This window comes from Apium graveolens, chromosome 4, assembly GCF_009905375.1.
Source record: "Apium graveolens cultivar Ventura chromosome 4, ASM990537v1, whole genome shotgun sequence".
Classification (NCBI taxonomy): Eukaryota; Viridiplantae; Streptophyta; class Magnoliopsida; order Apiales; family Apiaceae; genus Apium; species Apium graveolens.
The window spans coordinates 132,755,967-132,779,016 of NC_133650.1; the positions used below are offsets into that span (position 1 = coordinate 132,755,967).

At 37.6% G+C, this 23,050-nt stretch overlaps 1 pseudogene; it reads left to right on the forward strand.

Moving 5' to 3' along the window:
- The first annotated feature begins 5,632 nt into the window (after positions 1-5,632).
- LOC141718997 (zinc protease PQQL-like) overlaps positions 5,633-23,050 on the forward strand; it is a 57,385-nt pseudogene continuing 39,967 nt past the window's right edge.

Below are 23,050 nucleotides of genomic sequence, written 5' to 3' on the forward strand. Positions count from 1 at the left end.
TTAAAAATCATTTTGAAGACTCGAAAACATTTCAAAGAATGTTTAGAGTAACGTTGATTTAATAAAATAAATCAGTCCCGATATGTTGGAGAAAATATCTGAATATTATTACTTAAATAATATTCCCATAAAGGATAATCTTTATAAAAATAATTGAAGTAGAAGTTTTAAAACTCATACATGAAATGAATAATAAATAACCAAAGATATACTTATACGAAAGTACGATCTTTATTTGAATAATCGAAAATAAGTTTGATTATCGAAAAATTATTCCTTAATAAACTAAAGAATATTATTTAATAAAATAAGCGGAGTCATAAGTCCTCGAATGAATATTCAAAATAATATTCATTAAATAAAATAAGCGGAGTCATAAGTCCTCGAATGAATATTCAAAATAATATTCCTTAAATAAAATAAAGTTATCGAATAAACCTTATTCGATTAATAGTTTTAAAATCTATATCTATATATATATATAAATATATATATATATTATACTCGGGAACATCGACTCCTGGTTTAGAAAATATTCACCTTTGGGACCCCTATACTAAGGGTATACGCAACTACTTCTTATCTCTAGCATAGGTATTATGCAACTTATAAGCATTTGAATCAATAATTAGATATCAAGATTATGAAACAGGCATGCATATATACCATATCAGCATGCTCTAATATATCGCAAGATTTGCTAATAACAATTATGCACTTATCACAAGATAATGCATATACATATATACATCACAACAACAGTATAACGGGTAGAAAACTTGCCTGAGTGTTTAAGCTTAGAGTGGGTCCGATAACCTATGAACAACAACATAAGTCGGAATTAAGCCCCGGTCGCTTAATAAACTAGACTTTAACCAATTGAACCCTAACGTTCGCTTATGGTCACTTCTACGCTTAACGAATTACATAAGTCGTTCGAGTACCCTCGGCTCCACCATTTTTAATAAATTAACCATTAAGAATTTTAAGGCGATTCTTTCGTGAGTACTCTACCAACTGCCTAATCCACTTTACATAATTGTTTCATACTCCAATTAGTCATTTAAGGGCCTTAAACAAGGTTTCAAAGTAAGGCGAGGGGTAATGGTTCGTTCCCGAAACGCCGTTAAAACGGTTGTTTGTCCTAAACCGTACATCGCATTCAAGCGAACCACATATCAAAATGTAGCTCGTAACATGAACTATCTAAACATGGCAATGGTCAGAATCTTACAGTGAGTTCAAGGGTCCTGAAGTTAAGAACAAAAACAGTCTAAGATACATCGGGCATTACGACGGCTATGTTTACGCGATTACCAAAGTTTATACTACTCCAAATCAATCACAAAACAACTTACAACCAACATTACAAATAAAATCCATCCAAACCTCACTACATCAGTCCATTACTCCATGTTTTATCCAACTCATTCAATCACAAACAAAAGCTACTAACCATACTAAGGCTCATTAAGTATAAGCAAGATTCAATCATCCAACTCACTACAAAGCCAACCAAACTTGAAACACACATGCACCATGCTTCTCATATACAAAAACAATCAAAACCACTCCAAAACATTTAAAGTAAAGCTTAGGGTATGAGGTTTTACCTTCCTTGGTGAGTGATAAGTTGCTAGGAAGCCTTAGGGAGCCTTGATCTATCCTCCTACTAGCTTGATCTTTCCAAAGAAATCAAGAACACAAAATTTATTTCAAGAAAGTATTATTCACCATCTTCTTGAATGATTTATAGAAAATGCTAGGAAATGATTTTGAAGCTAAGATTCCTAGGAAGTATGTAACTTAACTAGGAGAAACTAGGATAATTACCTTGTAAATTAGCAAGTGGAGGAGCTTGGGCTTCCCATTTGTTAAGAAAGAAGCCGAGAGGTTTCTTCAAGAAATGGGGATGAAAAATGATTTGTTTGCTTGCTTGGTGGATTTGTGTGGTGTTTTGATAGTTTGGTTAACAATTAACCTTGGTTTGACTATGGTTTAAAATGCTTGGCTAGGATTCATTCTTGAAAAATATCTCTTTAACCTTGCTTACCTCATCATCCCTATGTCACTTCCATGCCACATGTCTTTATCTTGTGGTTTGATGATGTCATATTCCCTGGCTTCTTGTACAAGTTTGTCTCTTGATCACTTATTTGTTTTACGGTTCTCTTATCTCTCATTTTCGTTAATCGTTTGAGGGATCACATCCGGGATATTATTACTTGGGTTCCCCTAAACCTTTCTCAATATTTTATATTCCTTTTATGATCCTCTCTTATAATCCTTGAATTTAAATCCTTTTAATCATGTTACCTTATACTCAATTTTTTCTGTATTTGGTGGATTTTCAGGGAAAAATCAAAGTGTCCGGATTCGAATTCTAAAGACCTTTACATACACTCATTTACTTTATGGAATACTAATATGATCTTAGAATTTCCATAACAGTACTCCTATATAGCGTGGTCTGATAATTTTCCTTAATCAGCATCATCAGCAAAAGTTACTATTCATCCGTGTTTCAAAATTTCAAAAATTGGGGTCATTACACAATTCTTCATGAATCTCTTCCAATAAATCAAGGAAGAAGATGGTGAATAGTAACTTTCAAGAAATAACTTTAGTTTTCTTGATTTTTTTATGAAAGTTTAAGGTTATACAAGCAAGGATCAAAGTTCTTTTAGGCATTCAAAGCTCTTGTGTTGTGTAAGGAAGCTTCAAGAAGGTATAAAACTTCAAACCCTAACTTTACTTTGAGTATTAGGAATGGTTTTGATTGTTATAGTAAATGAGAAGCATGATGCTTGTGTGTTTAAAGTTTGGATTGGATTTGTAGTGTTTTGGATGATGGAATCTTGTTTATAATTAATGAAACTTAAGTATAGTTAGTAGTTCATGTTTGTGGTTGAATGAATTGGAAAATCTTGAGGTTTGGGACTGATTTAGTAAGGTTTGGATGAGGGTTGGTTGTATTGTTGGTTGTGAGTTGAATTGTGATTGTTTGCAGTGGTTTAAAACTTGGTAATCGCGTAAACATAGCCGTCGTAATGCCTGTTTTCATACAACTGCTTGTTCTTAGTGTTCGGGACATAGAGCTAACTGCTGAATCTGTGACTTTGCCATGTTTAGCTAGATTGTGTCATGAGCTTCATTTTGATATGTGGTTCGCTTGAATCCGATGTACGGTTTAGGAGAAACGACCGTTTTAAGTAACGGCATTTCGCGAACGAACCATTTCCCCTCTCCTTACTTTGAAACCTCGGTTAAGGTCCTTAAATGAATATTTGGAGTAAGAAACAATTATTTAAGGTTAAAGGGTCAGTTGGTAGAGTATTCGCGAAAGCGTCGCCTTAAAATTCGTAATGGTTAATTTATTAAAAATGGTGGAGCCGGGGGTACTCGAGCGACTCATGTGAATCATTTAGCGCAAAAGCAAACATTAGGGTCTAATTGGTTAAAGACTAGTTTCTTAAGCGACCGCGGTTTAATTCCAACTTATATGTTGTTTATAGGTTACCAGAATCAGCCCAGCCCTTTTACCACCCCCAGTCGCTCAGAAAAGTTTTCTACCCGTATAACTGTTGTTTTGATGGATATGTGTATATGCATTATCTTGTGATAAGTGCATGATTGTTATTAGCAAATCTTGCGATATATTGAAGCATGTTGATATGATATATATGCATGCCTGTTTCGTAATCTTGATATTCTAATATCAATTCAAATGCTTATAAACTACATAATACCTATGCTAGAGATAAGCAATAGTTGCGTATACCCTTAGTATAGGAGACCCGAAGGTGAACATTTTTCTAAACTGGGAGTCGATGTTCCCGAGTATAATATATATATATATATATATATAGTTTCTATAACTACTAATTGGATAAGGTATATTTGATAGTTTTGAATAATGATCAAACTTATTTTCGATTATTCAAATAAAGATCGTACTTTCGTATAAGTATGTCTTTTGTTATTTATTATTCATTTCAAGTATGAGTTTTAAAACTTCTACTTCAATTATTTTTATAAATATTATCCTTATTGGAATATTATTTAAATAATAATATTCAGATATTTTCTAACATATCGAGAATGATTTATTTTATTAAATCATCATTACTCTAAACATTCTTAAAAATATTTTCGAGTCTTCAAAATGATTTTAAAAGTTAGAGCGGATCCCAAAACTCATTTTCAGATTTAAGATCTTCCTTTCGAAGGGGATTTAAATACTCACTCAAAACCTAAGGGATCCGGCTCCGTGGTGTATTTTGGAGCAACCAAGTTGTTAACTTGATAAAAGAGTTTGATTACTTGCGCAACATTCGGGAAGTAAGCCCAATCGAAATGCGTCGGCATAAGCAACATGGGCTCAGTGGGGGTCCATGAAAGTGTAAGTGGCTCAGTGGGAGTCCATCAATGCGTAAGTGGCTGAGTGGCAGTCCAGCATAAGGTCCTAATATGGTCAAGGTGATGACCAGTGGGGGATTCATCCATCTACTAGTAGAAAAGGTAACTTAATTGGTATGTTTTCCTGATCAGCAAGATATCAGGTTTATGCCAAAGTTTCTTCTTTCCAAAATTCATAGGAATGACAACTCTGCTTATACTTTTAATAGCAGAAGAGTGTATGAGATGTATATATATATAGGTATATATATCGGGACTAATGAAGTATCTCGTAACTTCATTCTCTTAACTGATATTTCAAAGATTGAATCCATTCAAGTCTTATCTTGTAGTCTCATCTATGTGACGAACTTCGAAAACTTATTATACTTTGAGCAGTGGTAGTTCAAGTAGTTTTATAAAATGATATAAGTATAGTGAAGTATTTGGTAACTTCATCTCCCTTTTAGCTTATATTCCGTAAGTAATTATCTTACACTTGATAAAGGTCTCCAGTAAGTTATCTATTTAGATACTTGCATCATTGATTAAACTATATATTATATTGCGAGCTGTAATGCTCACTCTTGCTACATTTCTTCATCACACAATAACAGTTAGGAAAGATGGCCAGACTCAAGCAGACCCAGCGCAATAGCATGCGAAGCGTCCCACGTCTTCCCGTTGATATCATAGCTGCTATAGCTGCAGAGGTAGATCTATCTGTAGACCGGGCATTCTACTTTTGGGAATAAATTATGTATAATTATAACTTGTGGCAGATAATGGCAATTAACTGTAAATTTATTAAGTAATCATTTTGGGTTGTAATAACTTTTAATTTGTGGATTCAAGGACTTGTACTTATTTTAATTTCATTTCTGAGACTATAACGTGTTGTGGTGTGTGTTAGTGTGGGGTCACAGCATGAGGTTATTTATTTTTAATTAAGTTAAGTGATATTTATGGAAAGAAAGAACGTGACGACCAGGATCCCCGACCCCGGATCTGGGGGTGTTACAGAAATGGTATCAGAGCTAAGCGTTATAAACCTTAGAGATGATGCGACGATATAATAATAAACTCACAAAGATAATCAGAACTTTTGCCAAGTTCATGGTCGGACTACTTAAAGTAGCGCTAACAGTTAAAACCCTTATGGGAATTCTTATAAGTATCATGATAATAACTTAGCTCGTTTAATGTGTAGGCGCATGAGATAGAGGACCCAGAGATGTTCGAGCGTGAGAATGATGAGGCACTACTAGATGCCGAGGATCGGGAGGAGCCTGAGGAGGATGAGATGGAGGAGAAGGACCCCTCAGAGGAGTCAGAGACAGAGGTTATTGTGATTTCAGATGCGGGGGACCCGGATGAGGTCCCAGTAGCTGAGGAGCATGTCGGTGCTATCGTGGAGAATACTGGTACCCCCTACCCTCACTCCCTGTGGTCAGAGCTCCTACCCCTCCACCACTATCTTGGAGCCCCTATGATGACAGCTCTGAGACCCATACCCCCGAGCCCAGGCAGACCGAGGAGGCACCCCCAGCGGATCTGGATTCACCACCTCTCGACCCTGCCCATAGGCAGTCTTTGTTAGCTCACGGCTATGTTCAGGATGTTCTGAGGACTCGAGTGGCTGTTGTTGAGGCCCGACTGGATGTGGTCAGGAGAGAGTTAGATGTAGAGAGAGCTGGTAGGCGTGCACGAGCTCATGAGGCTAGAGCTACCATACCCGATCTCTGAGGAGAGAGCTGACTGGGATAGAGCTTATGGCCTGTGCGAGATTCTGATCACTTCAGGGAGACAGACATGGCAGGATATCCAGGAGGCAGGCTGATTACACTTTCTGTCATGTGATGGAGAGGGTGTGGGAGTTAACCCGCTCCGGTGATTGATTCAGGACTAGTGATGTGGTAGTCTAGTCGTCTAGTTAGTTGAGGCCATAGTAAGAGCCAGTTTTCCGGGATAGTTGACTTGTATATAGTATCCCTTTATCTAACTAGATAGATAGACTCGTGTATTTCACTTTTGGGCAGATGACTGTAGCACTGTTGTACTTTTGACCAGATCGAACTATGTATTTCTCACATTATATATATATTTGTTTCCTTTCAGTTCAGTTCTTTAGTAACGAGATCACTGTTTTTATCTTTATTATTACTGCACTTCTTGTGATTAGAACTGTCATAATATAATAAGATTGTGAGATACGTTCTCCCCATTATGGAAACTGTGTAAGGCACAATCTTATGTATGATTGTGACCTAACGTTGAATTTTCCAAAATTTATCAGTATCATGCCGCTAAGAAGGATTGTAACTAGGGCAAACCCTGGATTTGAGGACCAGGGAAGCCATAACTAGGATGGTAGAAACCGAGAACACAGTGAAGAGGAAGATGAGGATTATGTTGAACAGGATGACTCCCAGTATGAAGAGGAGGAGGAAACATTTGATGTTAAAGAATTTGAGATGGAGGCTGAAGAAGGAGAAGCTGAGGTTGAGCAACCAGTACCAAACCCAGGCATGGATCCCATGGGGCAGTTTATGCAACTACTAAGGCAAAACTTGGAAAGTCAACCCAACCCACCCCTCAAGGAAATAACAATGTTATGGAAAACTCTTTCAGGGCTTTCAAGTCCCTTAAGCCCCCTGAGTTCCACGAAGCAGCCGACCCAGTTGAGGCAAGGGCATGGCTAAAGGAAATGGAGAAATCCTTTGAGATTCTGAGTACCGATGAGGTAAGAAGACTGTATTTGCTACCTACCTTCTGAAGGGAGAGGCCAACTACTGGTGGGAGGCCAAGAAAAATATGGAGACGGATGTTATCATAACCTGGGAGAGGTTCAGCCAATTATGTTTGGGGAAATATTTCCCGAGGTTTATGGAGAACCAGATGGAGCTCAAGTTCTTGGAGCTAAAGCAGAATAACTTATCTGTAGCAGAGTATGAAGCAAAATTTAATGAGTTATCAAGGTTTGTGCCGGAGTTTTTGAGCACCGAGGAAAAGAAAGCTAGGAGGTTTCAGCAGGGACTGAAACCATGGATTCAGAATAGGGTGGCAATCCTTGAGCTTACATATTATGCCACTCTGGTGCAAAAGGCAACAATTACGGAAGCTGGAAGTGAACAGATATAGAAGGAAAGAGAGAAGAAAGGAATAAAGAGGAAAAGTATGAGCATGGGCGGAGGTTCCGTAGGAGGGAGCCTTCCAACTAGATTTAATCGAGGAACAGTGTCCCTGCCGGGAAGGAGTACTGGGTTTAAGCGGCCCGTAAGTGTGAATGTGAGCCCGAGCGGCTAGAAGTCAGGAATGTCCTATTCCAACCAGCCTCGATCCCCATTACCAGCATGTAACACTTTTGGAAGGATGCACTCTGGGGATTGTAAAGGAAAGTCAGTAACCTGCTTTAAGTTTGGTCGAGAGGGTCACTATTTAACTAAGTGCCCTTCGTCAACCCCCACCGTCATTCCAACCACCACTTGTCATCAGTGTTGACGCCCGGGTTATTGGAAGAGGGAATGCCCAATGAACAAACCAGCAGCTTCAGGAGCAAGCAGGGCTGCCTCCAATAAGCCACCTACTGCGAGGACTTTCAACATGATAGTTCAAGATGCTATGAAAGACTTAGATGTGATAGCAGGTACCCTTTCTCTAAATTCAGTCAGTACAAATGTTTTATTTGATTTGGGAGCAACTAAATCTTTTATATCGAGGGACTTTGCACATAAATTAAGACTTAAGGCTGAACCCTTGATGGAACCTTTACAAGTAGAAATAGCCAACCATGAAGTTATTCCTGTTAAACAGATTCACTTCGTCTATGAGTTAGGCATAGGGGAACAATCTTTTAGTGTTGATCTGATTCATTTTAAATTAGGGGAATTTGATGTAATTTTGGGAATGGACTGGCTATCTAGCAATGATGCTCAGATAGACTGTAAGGGGAAGAAAGTTAAGTTGAATATCCCAGGGAAGAAAGGAGTCATATTTAGAGGGAAGAGCCAGACACAGAAATTTTTAACCATGGCCCAGGCTAATAAGATGCTACGAAAAGGAAATGAGGCTTACCTAGCCTATATGGTGGATACGCGGAAGGAGGTGCCCAACTTGCAAGATATTCCAGTAGTCAATGAATTTGAAGATGTATTCCCACAAGACCTTCCGGGACTACCACCGATTGAATTTGCTATTGAATTGGCCCCAGGGACGGCGCCAGTTTCAAAGGCACCATACCGGTTAGCCCCATTAGAAATGAAGGAACTGGCTACCCAATTACAAGAACTTTTGGATAAGGGTATGATAAGACCCAGTATGTCTCCGTGGGAAGCACCAATATTATTTATTAACATGAAAGATGGGAGCATGAGGCTGTGCATCAACTACCGAGAGTTGAACAAGCTAACCATAAAGAACAGGTACCCGTTACCCAGAATAGACGATCTGTTCGACCAGCTAAAAAATGATGTCTACTTTTCCAAGATTGACCTAAGAACTGGATATCACCAACTAAAGATTAAACCCGAAAATATTTCAAAGATTGCGTTCCGAACCTGGTATGGGCACTATGGGTTCTTGGTAATGTCCTTTGGATTAACCAACGCCCCAGCGACTTTCATGGATTTAATGAATAGAGTATTCAAGAAGTATTTGGACAAGTGTGCGATAGTTTTTATTGATGATATTTTAATCGACTCAAGGACCAAGGCAGAACATGCAGAGCATTTGAGGATAACTCTAGGAATACTCAGAGAAGAACAGTTGTTTGCCAAATTCTCAAAGTGTGAATTATGGCGGAATGAAGTATAGTTTTTAGGATCTGTGATCAATAAGGAATGAGTATTGGTCAACCCCTCCAAGATAGAGGCGATCTCAAATTGGGAAAGGCCAACCACACCCACAGAGGTAAGGAGTTTCGTAGGATTGGCCGGCTACTATCGTATATTTGTACAGGATTTTGCGAAGATCGCAGCCCCTTTAACACGACTTACTCGTAAGACAGAGAAGTTTGAATGGACAGAAAAATGCGAGAACAGCTTTCAAGAATTGAAGAAAAGGTTGATAAAGGCCCCGGTGTTGGCATTGCCAGACGGAAAAGGAGATTTTGTGATATATAGTGATGTGTCGCACAAAAGATTAGGGTGTGTGCTTATGCAACATGGTAAGGTGATTGCGTATGCGTCGAGACAACTGAAGGAATACGAGATTATATATCCTACTCATGACCTTGAGCTCACGGCAATAGTTTTTGCCTTAAAAATTTGGAGGCACTACTTGTATGGAGAGAAGTGCGAGATTTACATAGACCATAAGAGCCTCAAGTACATATTCACGCAGAAAGAGCTCAACATGCGTCAGAGAAGATGGTTAGAGCTAATCAGATATAACGACCCGTGTAATTCTGTATTATTTAAATACATAATTATGGAATTATTAAATAAGAAAAATATGTGTATATTTTATGTCAGCTATGTGTTGTTTTATTATTATGTATGTGTGATCTTTGACGTATTGGGTGTCCTCGTAATTAATTATGGACTTGTATTGAATTATTTTTACTTTTAAAAGTAGATTTAATACAAGATTATTTGTGTAAATATGTGAATTGTCTCTAAAATTGTTTTCATGACTTTATAATCTCAAAATTTATTTTTGGGATTTTATAAAATTTAGAAATTAATATTTCATTAATTATTTAGCCCTGTATAATTTTCTGAGTGCAATTATTTATAAAATCCATATTTTATTCTAGAATTCTTCAAAAATTATAAAATTCATATTTATTTAAGTTTGGAATATTCCGAAAATTTTAAAATTATTTTGGGAATTTTCGGAGTTAGTTTCACCCGCGCGTCGATTCGTTTAATTGATAAAAGCGGGTATAAATTGCATTTCAGAAATTATTTTAAAATTATGAAATTTATGTTTTTATAAATTTCGGGATATTTATAACATTTTAAAACTATTCTCATAATTTTTTGAATTTGTTTTAAGTGCAGCTCGGTTCGTTAATTAGCAAATGCGGGTACGAGTTGCGTTTTAAAAATACTTTAAAAATTATGAAAAATTTATTTTTAATAACTTTGAATTATTTGTGATATTTTAAAAATTGTTTTGGAGTTTTCTGACATATTTTATGCGTATGTTGGTATCGTTAACTATATAATCGCGAGCCGAAATTTAGTTTCCGTCATAAAAAGGGACACGTGTCAAACAATTTCAGTATGATTCACCAATTTTTAGCAACGTGTCCTGATCTTATGAACTGATGCCTGTTTTATTTTGTTAAAAAAAAGAAATTAATCAAACAATCTCTCTCTACAGTCTCTCTCTCCTCACCATCTATATTCCTCTTCCTTTCTTCTCTCTTTCCCCTTCTGCTCTGTTCTTGTTTCGGTGAGTGCACCGCTGTGTTGTTTCCCGTTGTTTCTTCCGGCCATTTTCCGGCCATGTGTGTGTGCGTATGTATTTTGTATGTATAGGTGTACACACGATTGGATCGTGTGTGGTTGCCGTGTTCTCTGTTTCCTGCTGCCTGTGACTCCCCTGTCCGATTGCCGCCGGCTTCCTCCGGCGTGGCGACCCGTGTGCAAGTGTTTTCATTGTGCGCGTGTGTTTCACTGTTGTGGCTATCTACTGTTATGTTTTCCAGTCGTATGTGTGTATCTGTGGTCTGGTTTTTTTAATTGCCAGTAATTCGAAACTAGTGTGGTGATTTTAACTTGGTTCAATGATTGCTGTTATGATTTCTTGAATTTTTATTTTATTTTCGGATTATTTCGAAAATATTATTCGACGAAATTCACGTTGGAAACTCGATGTAACGGGTACCCGCGAGTTTTGCCGCCGTCGGCGATGAGCCTTGGCGAGCCGACGGTGGACGGTGATGATGTTTATCTGAGTCCTAAAAATTTTAAAATATTAATGTAGTTCATAAATTATTGTCGAGATGTAAATAATCGGATAATAATAATTAGTTGGGTTGGATTGTGGTTGGGATTTATGAAATTGAATGGCGGTGGTTGTTGATTGGGTTGGATTGTGGTAATTGTTGTGATTGATTTAATGTCGAGTTGTTCGACGGGTAGGCCGATAAACAGAGGAGGTGTTGCCCGAATTTTTGAAAATTAAATTCGGAAATTCGGGACAGACCCTGTAATTTTCGGAACGTCGAGCGAGTATAAATGAGTATATATATATATTTTTTAATTGAAATCTGATTGTATGTTGTGGTGAATGTTCTGTCAAAATCCAGTAACCATAATTTCGTAAAATGACGAGTATACGTATTTTCTGAAAATGAACACCGATCCAATTTCTGAGAGCGTGAGCCCTTATTGTTATGTGTGTTATTATAATATGTGTAATTATGAGTCGGGATTTGATGGGTACATTATTAGCGAGGATATGTCAAGCATACCTAGACGTCTAACGTAGGGTATTTCGGCTATGTAGGTTCTAGTCGAAGGACTCAAGAATTGAATTCGAACTAAAGATAACCTAGTGATCAGTCGACAAGCATAGCGAAGTTCCAAGCGAAGGACCTGAACGTTAAAGTCGGATTCAGGATAGTCTGATAGTAAGGCGATAAAGCCGAGTGTCCAAGTTAGTCCAAGGTCAATCAGTAATAGCGGTAAAGCTCTGCAAGGTAAGTACCCCTGAACTAATCCTTTACAGTTCAGTATATATGAGTAGTTGTTGATTTAAATTACGTACTGGAACAGAATGTTTTAAGTTACGTATTCCCAGTATTTAAATATGTTTTATTAACTGATGTTTTGGGGAAAAAGTAACTTCTGAAAATGCCTATTTCTAGATTGTGATAAAAATTAAAAAGGGATTTTTAGAATGTGTGCTGTGATCATTTAAAAAGAGATAGGTATAAATGATTTTGGACACTGGATAAAAATGAATCAGATATTGGATGGTTAGTGGCGTAAGAAGCCCGTTATTAGGTAACGGCCCAGCATGGTTGCGTAAGAGGCTAAGTCGGATGCGCGCACTGGTAGGTCGCTTAGTCCAGCATGACAGAGACCTAGCTAGTCTCTGAGTTCCGGAACAATTTGTGGTGGGATAGACTGATCAGCTATCCCTAGAATTTATCCACTTTTATATCTGACTTTGGTTCAATGGTTCCCGTAACGGAACAAATGGTTTATGGTCCTCGTAACGGGACAGATGATTATATGGTTCCTGTAATGAACGGAATGTTTGTTTTGTTGGAAGCATGCTAGTTTTAATATCCAGTTATGAATATTTACTTGTTTTCTAACGAGCTATGAATTCTGTTCCTATCACTGCTTTATCATAAACTGTTTTACTTGTTATTCATATAGTGTTACTGCTGAGCAATTGATTGCTCACCCTTGCAGAATGTTTTATATATGTGTTGCAGATGCCTAGTAGATTTTTCTGCGATAGTTAGGAAAGAGTTCCAGTTCCTTTTGCGTCAGGCTCCTCTGAGGTAGTTGAGTGGACCAAAAGATGGTCTGTTGAGTTGCTGTATTAAGATAGTGTTATTCAGAATATTAGTATAAGTTGGTTTTGTATTAAGTGTAACCTAAATCATACTTAAACCTGGAAAAGATCTTGGAAAGGGGGTCGTAATTGTGTATTATTAATTTTTTGGACATTTTATGATTAGTATTATGGTTGTTGGTGACGTCAACTCCTGACCCCGGGGTTGAGGTTGTCGCAGTTGGTATCAGAGCTACAGGTTTGCGTCCCTGATTTAGGTTAGGAGCATATATATATATATGTGAGTCGGCAACTCAATCAGAGGAGCGAATCTAGGAGTTCAATCAAGGGTTTCGGAGACGTAACCCTGACTTCTATTGAGGATTGGATGGAACTACCCTAACCTAGAGTACATATCCTTCGCATATGTATTATTAGTAGCGTTCGATAGAGATTTCAAGTTTTTCCCTCGAGAAAACGAGTCTGATTATGAGGATTCGGCATTGAGCGGGCCCTTGTTGTGTCAGTAAAGAGACACTAACGTTATTCCTAAATATCGCATTTCCTATGCAAGGAATGTTAGTGGACCGATTGTGTGACCTTAGTGAGTTTGGATAGTATGATAATAGCCAGGGCTGTTATGATGACTAAGTTTGGTAATGAATGTGGATTAGAATGGGAGGTGATATCTTTGAACTCTTTTATTTCTTCCTTGAATTGTATTTTATCTCCAGAGTAATTGTTTCTTATTCCATAAGTTGTTTATATTTCGTGTGAGAAAGTTGTGAACCAGAGGTAAGCTACTTAGTGTTCTGTTGATCTCCTTACAAATCAGATTCTTTCTTTTCTATTTGTGAATTTCTTATGTGAATATTGTTTCTTTCCTCGGTGACTTTTCGGTTGATTGGGGAAAACAATGCATGTGAATTGACCATTTGTCTATGTGACAAAAGGGTTTGGTGGGATGCCACCGAGTTATATGTTGTGACCGTATGATACTAAGACTGGCCATCTTATGTACTTGTATGGTTGCTCCCAGTCATACCCACATCTTCCTCACTATTTCTTCTTATTCGATTCCCTCGAGCCAGAAATTTTATTGGATTTTTATGGTAATGAATTTTTGCGATTAGATGGTCCTCGTTATTGAAAGCAAGTAAGAGCGACTATCGAGAAGAACGAGAGTCCTATATCAAGATATCATTTAAGAATAATAGTAACCGCGAGAGTTTAGAATCTGATGATGGAGTGATAGCTTCAGGAAAAGTAAATCAATGGTTGATGAATCGCTTGTGGGTGATAAGAAATTATAACTAGAAGAATAATTGGTTGAAATTTGGACTTTGGTGCCTAGAAGAGCCCAATTTTTCTTAAATTGACTTGATCTATTGGTTTGTTCAATGTAATCAATGGTTAATGTAGCCAGCCAAGTCTTGTAGTATATTAAAGTGGGTGTGGTAATTGAGTAGTGACGGGGAGTTAGTCAGTTGCTGTTACATAGAAGAGTCGTACAACGGTGTTTAGTTTCTTGTATTTTAGTTTTCTGAACTATTATTGATTCTGCTACTGTCATTGTTGCTATGATTTCTAGTGCTGTTAAACTAGATTTCTTTTGTAATTGGACCCCAAGATGAAAGACGTGGGTACTATAATTGGGCAGCATTTTCCTGATATAGTTGCACCGTTTAAACGGTGATACCTTCTGTCAAATATTTTGTTATATTTTGAATAAACTCATTTATATATCCCAAGAAGATGCCACCTAAGAGAGTTACCCAGTCTAAAGGAAATAGTAGTAGTTTTGCGGAGGGTCCAACTATAAATGAAATTCTAGATTTATCACGCCAGCAGCAGCAACAACAGTTGCAGTTAATCCAACAGGTTCAGCAGCTGCAACAGCGGGGAGTCAATCAGAGCGTTAGAAGGAGAAGGCCCTGTTCCATGGGCTAGGTTTACTAAGTTGTATTGGAAAAGTATTTCCCAGGTTATGTGTGGCGCCCCAAAACCTGGGGTCGGGAGTCTCGGAAGCTACGCCATCTAAACTCACACAACTCATACAACAATATGTAAATACTCACGCTTCACGACCCCACACTTATCACACACAAACTTATAGTTTATTGTCTTGGAAACGAACCATCATAACTAGAGTAATTTTATTACAACCCAAATATCATTAGTCTTACCGGGGAGTGACCTTTAGGTAAGGTTAGTCTGCTGGCCAAATATACCTTTCTTGTTTCTTACCTTACATAAATCATACTTATAAATAAGCGGAACTATAAATTACTGAAAACTAATCCAACTTATTCTGACTACCTGAGGTACAGCACCAAACAATCTATGGAACAGCTGGCCATTTCCTACCCGTTTCCTGGTTGTGGTTCTCATGACAGGCATCTTGATTCACTATTGTGTTGTGTCAATTTAAGAAAAAAAGTGTGAGCTACAATGCCCAGCATAACAATGTACAGTATGGAAATGACTGTATGATAACATCATATATGATATTTATGTTTTATTCGAAAATAGTTTTCCTTGGTGTTACACACCTTCTCACGAAAACAATTCTCTAAAGGATTTTAATATCCTGCGAATACCTTAATAGTAATCCCAGCACCTAGGCTTGGGTTACGGTATTGCATCTCAATTCCAATTGGAAGAATTTGGACATTCACTGGAGCCACCGCATACGATGATCAGTCGTACTGCGATAAAAGTAACCTTTTCTACTAGTAGAAGGACGATTTTCCTTTTTATCGGTTATCACCCTGGCCGCATTCGAGCCTTTTCTGTGTCCATCCCTCTCAAGTACACACTTCGTAGATCCATAGGTACATATTGTACCGTCTCCTACGGAACCAGTAGTCTATCCAATACACGAAGTACTTGGATCCTACCCTTCCCTTGTCCTTTAGGAAATCTTATCATATCTCGAGAACTCGAACCACATCGAAGTTCCTCCAAGCATTTTGCTTGTTGATAGCTTTACTGTATATATATATATGTACTTCCGAAAGTTTTGGAGGAAGTACTAAGGATGTGAGTTGACCATTGTCAACAGATAATCAATAAGGGGGAAAAGTTTCTCCATGAAACTATATTCAAATATTAATAAGTCGGGATAATATTCACCGATGATCTGAAATTATTTGAATGATATTGTGAATCAGAAAGTATGTTTTACATCAGGATCTATGATTTTGAAATCAATAATAACCCTTTAATAAATAATTAAATGATAAGTGATAATACTCAAACCTCGAACGAGTTTACTCTCTAAAATATTTATTTAAAATAATATTCCTCAACTAGTTTGTGTCTACATAATTAATAATCTATAATGATTAATCGGGTTTGAAATAAATCAACGTTGGAGTATACTACTCCTATAATAAAGGAATAAGTATATAATATTTATTATTCGAACAATAGAATATAGTTGAGGGAATATGATCGTTGGGAAATCGTTTTAATAAAAGTTCAAGGTGTTTTAATGTTTCGTAAGTGGACGATGAGTCCCTTTTAAACCGTACTACTATAGATTTATAACCGTCCTATAATACCTCCAGAATAATTCCTGGGTTTTATCTTAAATCCCGACCGACTCTCGGTCTTATATAATATGTCACGCTTTAAGCAGAATAAACATTTCACGATATATACTATATCGTACAACATCGCTATATTATGCGAAAATTCAACTACGTATCATGCCAAATGTAATAACCCCAATTTTTGGAAATTTTTGAAACCCTTATGAATAGTGATTTTCCAGATTATGCTGAATAAGAAAACTTTTCATGCCACACTATGTAGGGGCTCTGTTATTGATATTCTGAGATTTTATTCGTACTCTATATGGTATATAAGTGTATGTAAAGATCGTCAAAATCCAATTCCGAACACTTTGATTTTTCCCGGAAATCCACTAGATACGGAAAGAATTGAGTATAAGGTAACAGGATAAAAAGGATTTAAATAAAAGGATTATAAGAGAGGATCATAAAAGGATTAGAATGTATTGAGAAAGGTTAAGGAAACCCAAGTAATAAGATCCCGGGTATGATCCCTCAAACGAGAAACGAGAACGAAAGTTAAGCGAACCGTATAACAGATCAGCGGTCATTAGGCAAACAATTAGGAGTTAATCAAGGAGGTTAGGGATGATGAGGTCATCCAACCAATGAGAAGAGGGCAAGTAAGAGATGATGACACAATAAGGTGATGCAAGCATGACATAGGAGGGAAGGAGGTGTGGATGAATGATAACCACACAAAGTTCAAGGTTATTAAGGTAATTAACCAAAATCTAAACAAAAACAACCAACCAAAAAACAAATCAAAGCAAAAAACACAAAAATCTCTCTTTCTTCCAAGCTTGCTCTCGGCTTTTCTTCTTTTTCAAAGAAGAAATTTCCAAAATTCAAGATCCAAGGCTTGTTAATTAGTGAGGTAATTATCTAAGGTTCCTTGTACATAGATATGGATGTCCTATAAGTTTAAGCTTCTAATTCCTTCACAATCTCTTCCAATAAATCATGGAAGAAGATGGTGAATAGTGTTTTTCAAGAACTAAAATTTTTGTTCTTGAAGTTTTGTTTAGTTTAAGCTTGGATAAGGACTTTAAGGGTGATTCCAAGCCATTCTCTTGATTCTCCACTCTCCAAGGAAGGTATAAACTCCAAACCCTAGCTTTAGTTTTGAGTAATTAGGAATGAATATGATTGATATAGTATATGTGAAGCATGATGCTTGTTTGTTTAAAGTTTGGTTGAGTTTGTAGAGATTTGTTGGTTTTGTGGTGTTTTTGGAGTTGTAAATCTTGATAATTAGTTAAAGAACTTAAGTAAAGCTTTTAGTTCATGTGGGGAATAAGTATAAATTGTTAATGTTAAGTGTTGGGGCTGTTATGATGTAGTTTGGATGGAGTTTTGATTGGGTTGTGAATTGGGGTTGAATTATGGTGGATTTGGAATGGTATAAAGTTGGGAAATCGCGTAAACATAGCCGTCGTAATGTCCGATTTACTTTAGACTGCTTTTGTTCATAACATTAGGACCCGAGAACTCCCTGCTAGGTTTTGACCATTGCCATGTTTAGATATTTCATGTTACGAGCTTCGTTTTGATATGTGGTTCTTTTGATTCCGATGTACGGTTTAGGAGAAACGGCCGTTTTAAGTAACGACATTTCGCGAACGAAACATTACCCCTCGCCTTACTTTGACACCTTGGTTAAGGACCCTAAATGACTAATTGGGGTAAGAAACAATTATGTAAAGTGGATTAGGCAGTTGGTAAGGTACTCGCGAAAGAATCGCCTTCAAACCCTTAATGGTAATTTATTAAAAATGGTGGAGCCGAGGGTACTCGAGCGACTTAAGTAAATCGTTAAGCGCGAAAGCGAACATTAGGACTCTAAATGGTTAAAGTCTAGTTTCTTAAGCGACCGGGGTCTAATTCCGACTTATGTTGTTGTTCATAGGTTATCGGACCCACTCTAAGCTTAAGTCTATCTGGGAGCACTCAGGCAAGTTTTCTACCCGTTATACTGTTGTTGTGATGTATATGTGTATATGCATGATCTTGCGATAAATGCATATTGGTTATTAGCAAATTCTTGCGATATATTGTAGCATGTGATATGGTATATATGCATGCCTGTTTCATATTCTTGATTTATATATCTGTTGGTTCAAATGCTTATAGTTGCATAATACCTATGCTAGAGATAAGCGGTATTTGAGTTTACCCTTAGTATAGGGGATCAAAAGGTGAACATATTTCTAAACCGGGAGTCGATGTTCCCGAGTATAATATATATATATTTTATATATATATGGTTATAGTTTTCAAAACTATTAATCGAATAAGGTTTATTCGATAACTTTAACTTTATTTTATTTATTGAATATTATTTCGAATATTCATCCGAGGACTTATGACTCCTTTTATTGTATTAATTGAATATTATTTCGAATATTCATTCGAGGACCTATGACTCAGTTTATATTATTTAATGATTATTAATTGGATATTCATTTGAGGATGTATGACTCCTTTATTTTATTTAATGAATATTATTTATAATATTCATTCGAGGTATTATGACTCCGCTTATTATTTAATAATATTCTTTATTTTATTAAAGAATAATGTTCGATAATCAAACTTACTTTTGATTATTCAAATAAAGATATTACTTTCGTATAAGGATATCTTTGATTATTTACTATTCATTTCAAGTATAAGTTTTCCAACTTCTACCTCAATTATTCTTTATGGGAATATTATTTAAATAATAATATTCAGATATTTTCTAAATATATTGGGACTGATTTATTTTATTAAATCAGCATTACTCCAAACACTCTTTAAAGTGTTTTCGAGTCTTCAAAATGATTTTTAAAAGTTAGAGCGGATCCTAAAACTCATTTTTTATATTTAAGATCTTCCTTTTAAAGGGGATTTAAATACTCGCTCAAAACCTAAGGGATCCGGCTCTATGGTGTATTTTATATTCGCAACAAGGTTGCAGTTTTGGTAAATGAATTGATTACTTACCCAACGTTCGGGAAGTAAGTCCATCTATCGAGTCGGCATAAGCAACATGGGCTCAGTGGGCGTCCATGATAGTGTAAGTGGCTCAGTGGGAGTCCATCAAATGCATAAGTGGCTGAGTGGCAGTCCATCATAAGGTCCTATTACGACCAGGGTGATGACCAGTGGGGAATTTGTCCATCTACTAGTAGAAAAGGTTACTTATTGGCATCTTTTCCTGATCAGCAAGATATCGGGTTTATGCCACAATTCTTTTTCCTTCCAAAAATTTATTGGATGTTACCAACTCTGTTCATACTTTACACGACAGAGGTTTTCAGGAAATGTATAAAGAAGATGTATATGTGGATATATATATATCAGAACTTAATGAAGTATATCATAACTTCATTTCCTTCAATAATACTTCAAAGATTTAATCTATTCAAATCTTGTCTTGTAGTCTCATCTACTACGACTGATCATCGTAAGTGGTCTTCCTGGTGCGGCAAACTCCCGTAATGAGTTCATCATCCATTTGGATATTTCTGCAACACTACCCAAAGCACTTCGATAGAAAGGCTACGGTTGGGCGATTGTTGAGTGTTGGCAGGGTCAAGTTTTCAAAATGATGTTTGCATCAAATGAAGTATCTCGTAACTTCATTTTATTTTGATGATATTTTAAAAGATTTAATCTATTCAAATCTGGTCTTGTAGTCTCATCTATGTGATGAACTTTTGAACTAATTATAACTTGAACGGTGGTAGTTCAAGTAGCATTTGGAAAAGATATAAGTATATTGGAGTATCTAGTAACTTCACCTTTTAAACTTATATCTAGTTAATGGTTGTCTTATGAATGACAAAGACTTTCAGAAAAACGTTGAGACAAGGTTAGATATATGAGATCACCTTGCAACGATATTTTTATACAGTTATAAACTGGAACTTTGTGTATAGTATGCATGGAAGAGGACTTCCAAGATGTTGAAAAGTATATATGTATATATACTGAATATTTTGCGACTTCATCGCATTAAGATATCAAACTTGGTTCATTTCTTTTGACCAAGACTTTCATGAGTACTATGAGAAGGCTCACATATTGTAAATCATTATACATATTATTTTGGTGGACTTGCTGCTCACCCTTGCTTTCTTCTTTCATCACACAACAACAGATAGAAAAGATGAACAAGACCAAGCTTCCAATTCGCAAGCGGTTAGGAAACGTTCCGCAGTTGATAGGGATAAATAAATTATGATTGTATAATTAAATACTGCATTAATTGTACAATCTGTGGGCTGCTAGGCCCAATAAAAAGATATATGATACTCAGACCAGAAAGGTTAAGCCTGATGGACCAGATCAGGCCTGATGGAATAAAAAAGGCCCAAAAGCCCTGATTATTAATTAATTTTGTAATTAATTAATAAGGGACAAATCAGATGTTGAAAAGAGTCCCGATAAGGATATAAATCCTTGGAGATTAGCCTCAAGGGGACCTAAAAAGATAAGGAATCAGTTTCCTACTACCTAGGACTCCAAAGTCCATTCTAATTATGAGACTTGCCCACCAAGTCTCCTATACCAAGTCCAATTCAAGGACTCCCAACATCTATATAAGGGGTCTCACCCCCACCAATCAGAACTACATTTTTTGGCTTGATTCTCTAATTCACAGAGATACGTAGGCATCTCGTAAAGGCAGATTGAGTCACGAAACACGAGAGCAGCCATTAAAGGCCTTGAGCTCCCGAATCTTAGTATTAAATACAGCAAGTAATAACCTTGGTTTTTTATCCATAACATTTGGCGCCGTCTGTGGGAAACACAACAACAACCATGGCGAGAACACGGAGAACAATTGGAGCTCTAGAGGAAGGAACACCATTAGAGGCAACCCAGGTGATTTCATCAACCGTGGAGGTTCCTCCCCATTCAACTTATGCATCTACTCAGGGGGAAGCCCAGACAGGGGCAACTCATCCTCAGCCACAAGGGACAACTCCCCCGACTATTCAAGGTACGAATCCTCAAGTTCAACAAATACATATACCTGTAAATTCTCGACCCGTCGGGTATGAATATTCAACTATTGTTACTACTAACCCCCCTTATGGGATGCCCCTTCACCCTGAGGTTGGAGGAAGCGGATATGCTGGGCGAAGCGAAGCACGAGGGCGGTCGCCCCCCTATATACGAGGTTTGGATCCTATCCCTGAGGATCGGGAATTTTCTGGTCCATACACTGAGAGAGACTCCGAATCTTCGGATGATGAAGTGGCCCCGAGAAGGAGGCGTCCTGGAAAAGAGCCAATGGCCAATGGAAGGCAACGCCCCCAAAGCACCCCAGGGGCGAATCCCCAAGAAGTGCATGAAACAATCAGGGCTCATGAGGCTGAAATCCAAAGGCTGAGGCGTGATTTGGAGGCTCACCAAGCCACCAGACCCCACATACCTCCTAGGGGGAGAAATCCTCCTCCTATCATAGACCTGGATGGTCCGGTAAGAAGAAGGGTTGCTGTCCCAAGAACTGATCCAAGCAATCTCCTTCCCCTTGGAGATCCTGATGATCCAACTCCACCCTTCACAGAAGAGATAATGAATGCCCATATCTCAAGGAAATTCAAGATGCCCACTATCAAAGCCTATGATGGCACGGGAGACCCCGCTAATCATGTTAGGACATTCTCTAATGCACTGCTGCTGCAACCCGTGAATGATGCTATAAAATGTCGGGCCTTCCCTCAAACCCTGTCGGGTATGGCTCAAAGATGGTACAGTCGCCTACCCCCAAATTCTATTGGATCATTCAAAGAATTAAGTCAGGCTTTTATTAAGCAATTCGTCAGTGGAAGAGTCCATGAGAAAAGTTCAGCATCTCTTATGAGTCTTGTACAGGGAGCTAAGGAATCCTTAAGAGATTACCTGAATCGTTTTACAAAGGAGGCTTTAAAAGTCCCAGACCTTGATGATAAGGTAGCCATGATAGCACTGCAACAAGGAACTAGGGATGAGTTTTTCAAGATGTCTTTGGCCAAACGACCCCATGAGAGCATGTTGCAGCTCCAAGAGAGGGCAGGGAAGTATATCAAGGTTGAAGAAAGTATGAGGAAGACCGTAATAAGTAATGAGCCCACTGGAGGCAAGAAACGAAAAACTGATTTGGAGTATATTGCTAAGGACAAATATCCTAGAACCGAACAAAACCCTGATTCAACCCCCAAGAAGGGAGGACCTGGGCAAAAGTTCACTGAATACGCTAAGCTGAATGCTCCCAGAAGTCAGATTTTGATGGAGATTGAGAAAGACAGAGATATTCGCTGGCCTAAGCCCTTGAAGGCTGATCCCGCCAAGCTAGATAAGGGCAAGTATTGCAGGTTTCACAAAGATGTTGGTCATGACACCGATGAGTGTAGGCAATTGAAAGATGAAATTGAGTTTTTGATTCGAAAAGGAAGATTGAACAAGTATACTGGAGATGCAGGGGACAGAAATAATAATGGAAGGAAGAACTTTGAAGATCGTAGGAGGGACCAAGACGATCAGGGGCGAAACCCCCAGCCTAGAGGACCAGTTATAAACACCATTTATGGAGGGCCGAGACCTCGGGGGCCTGTGATAAACACGATCTTTGGAGGTCC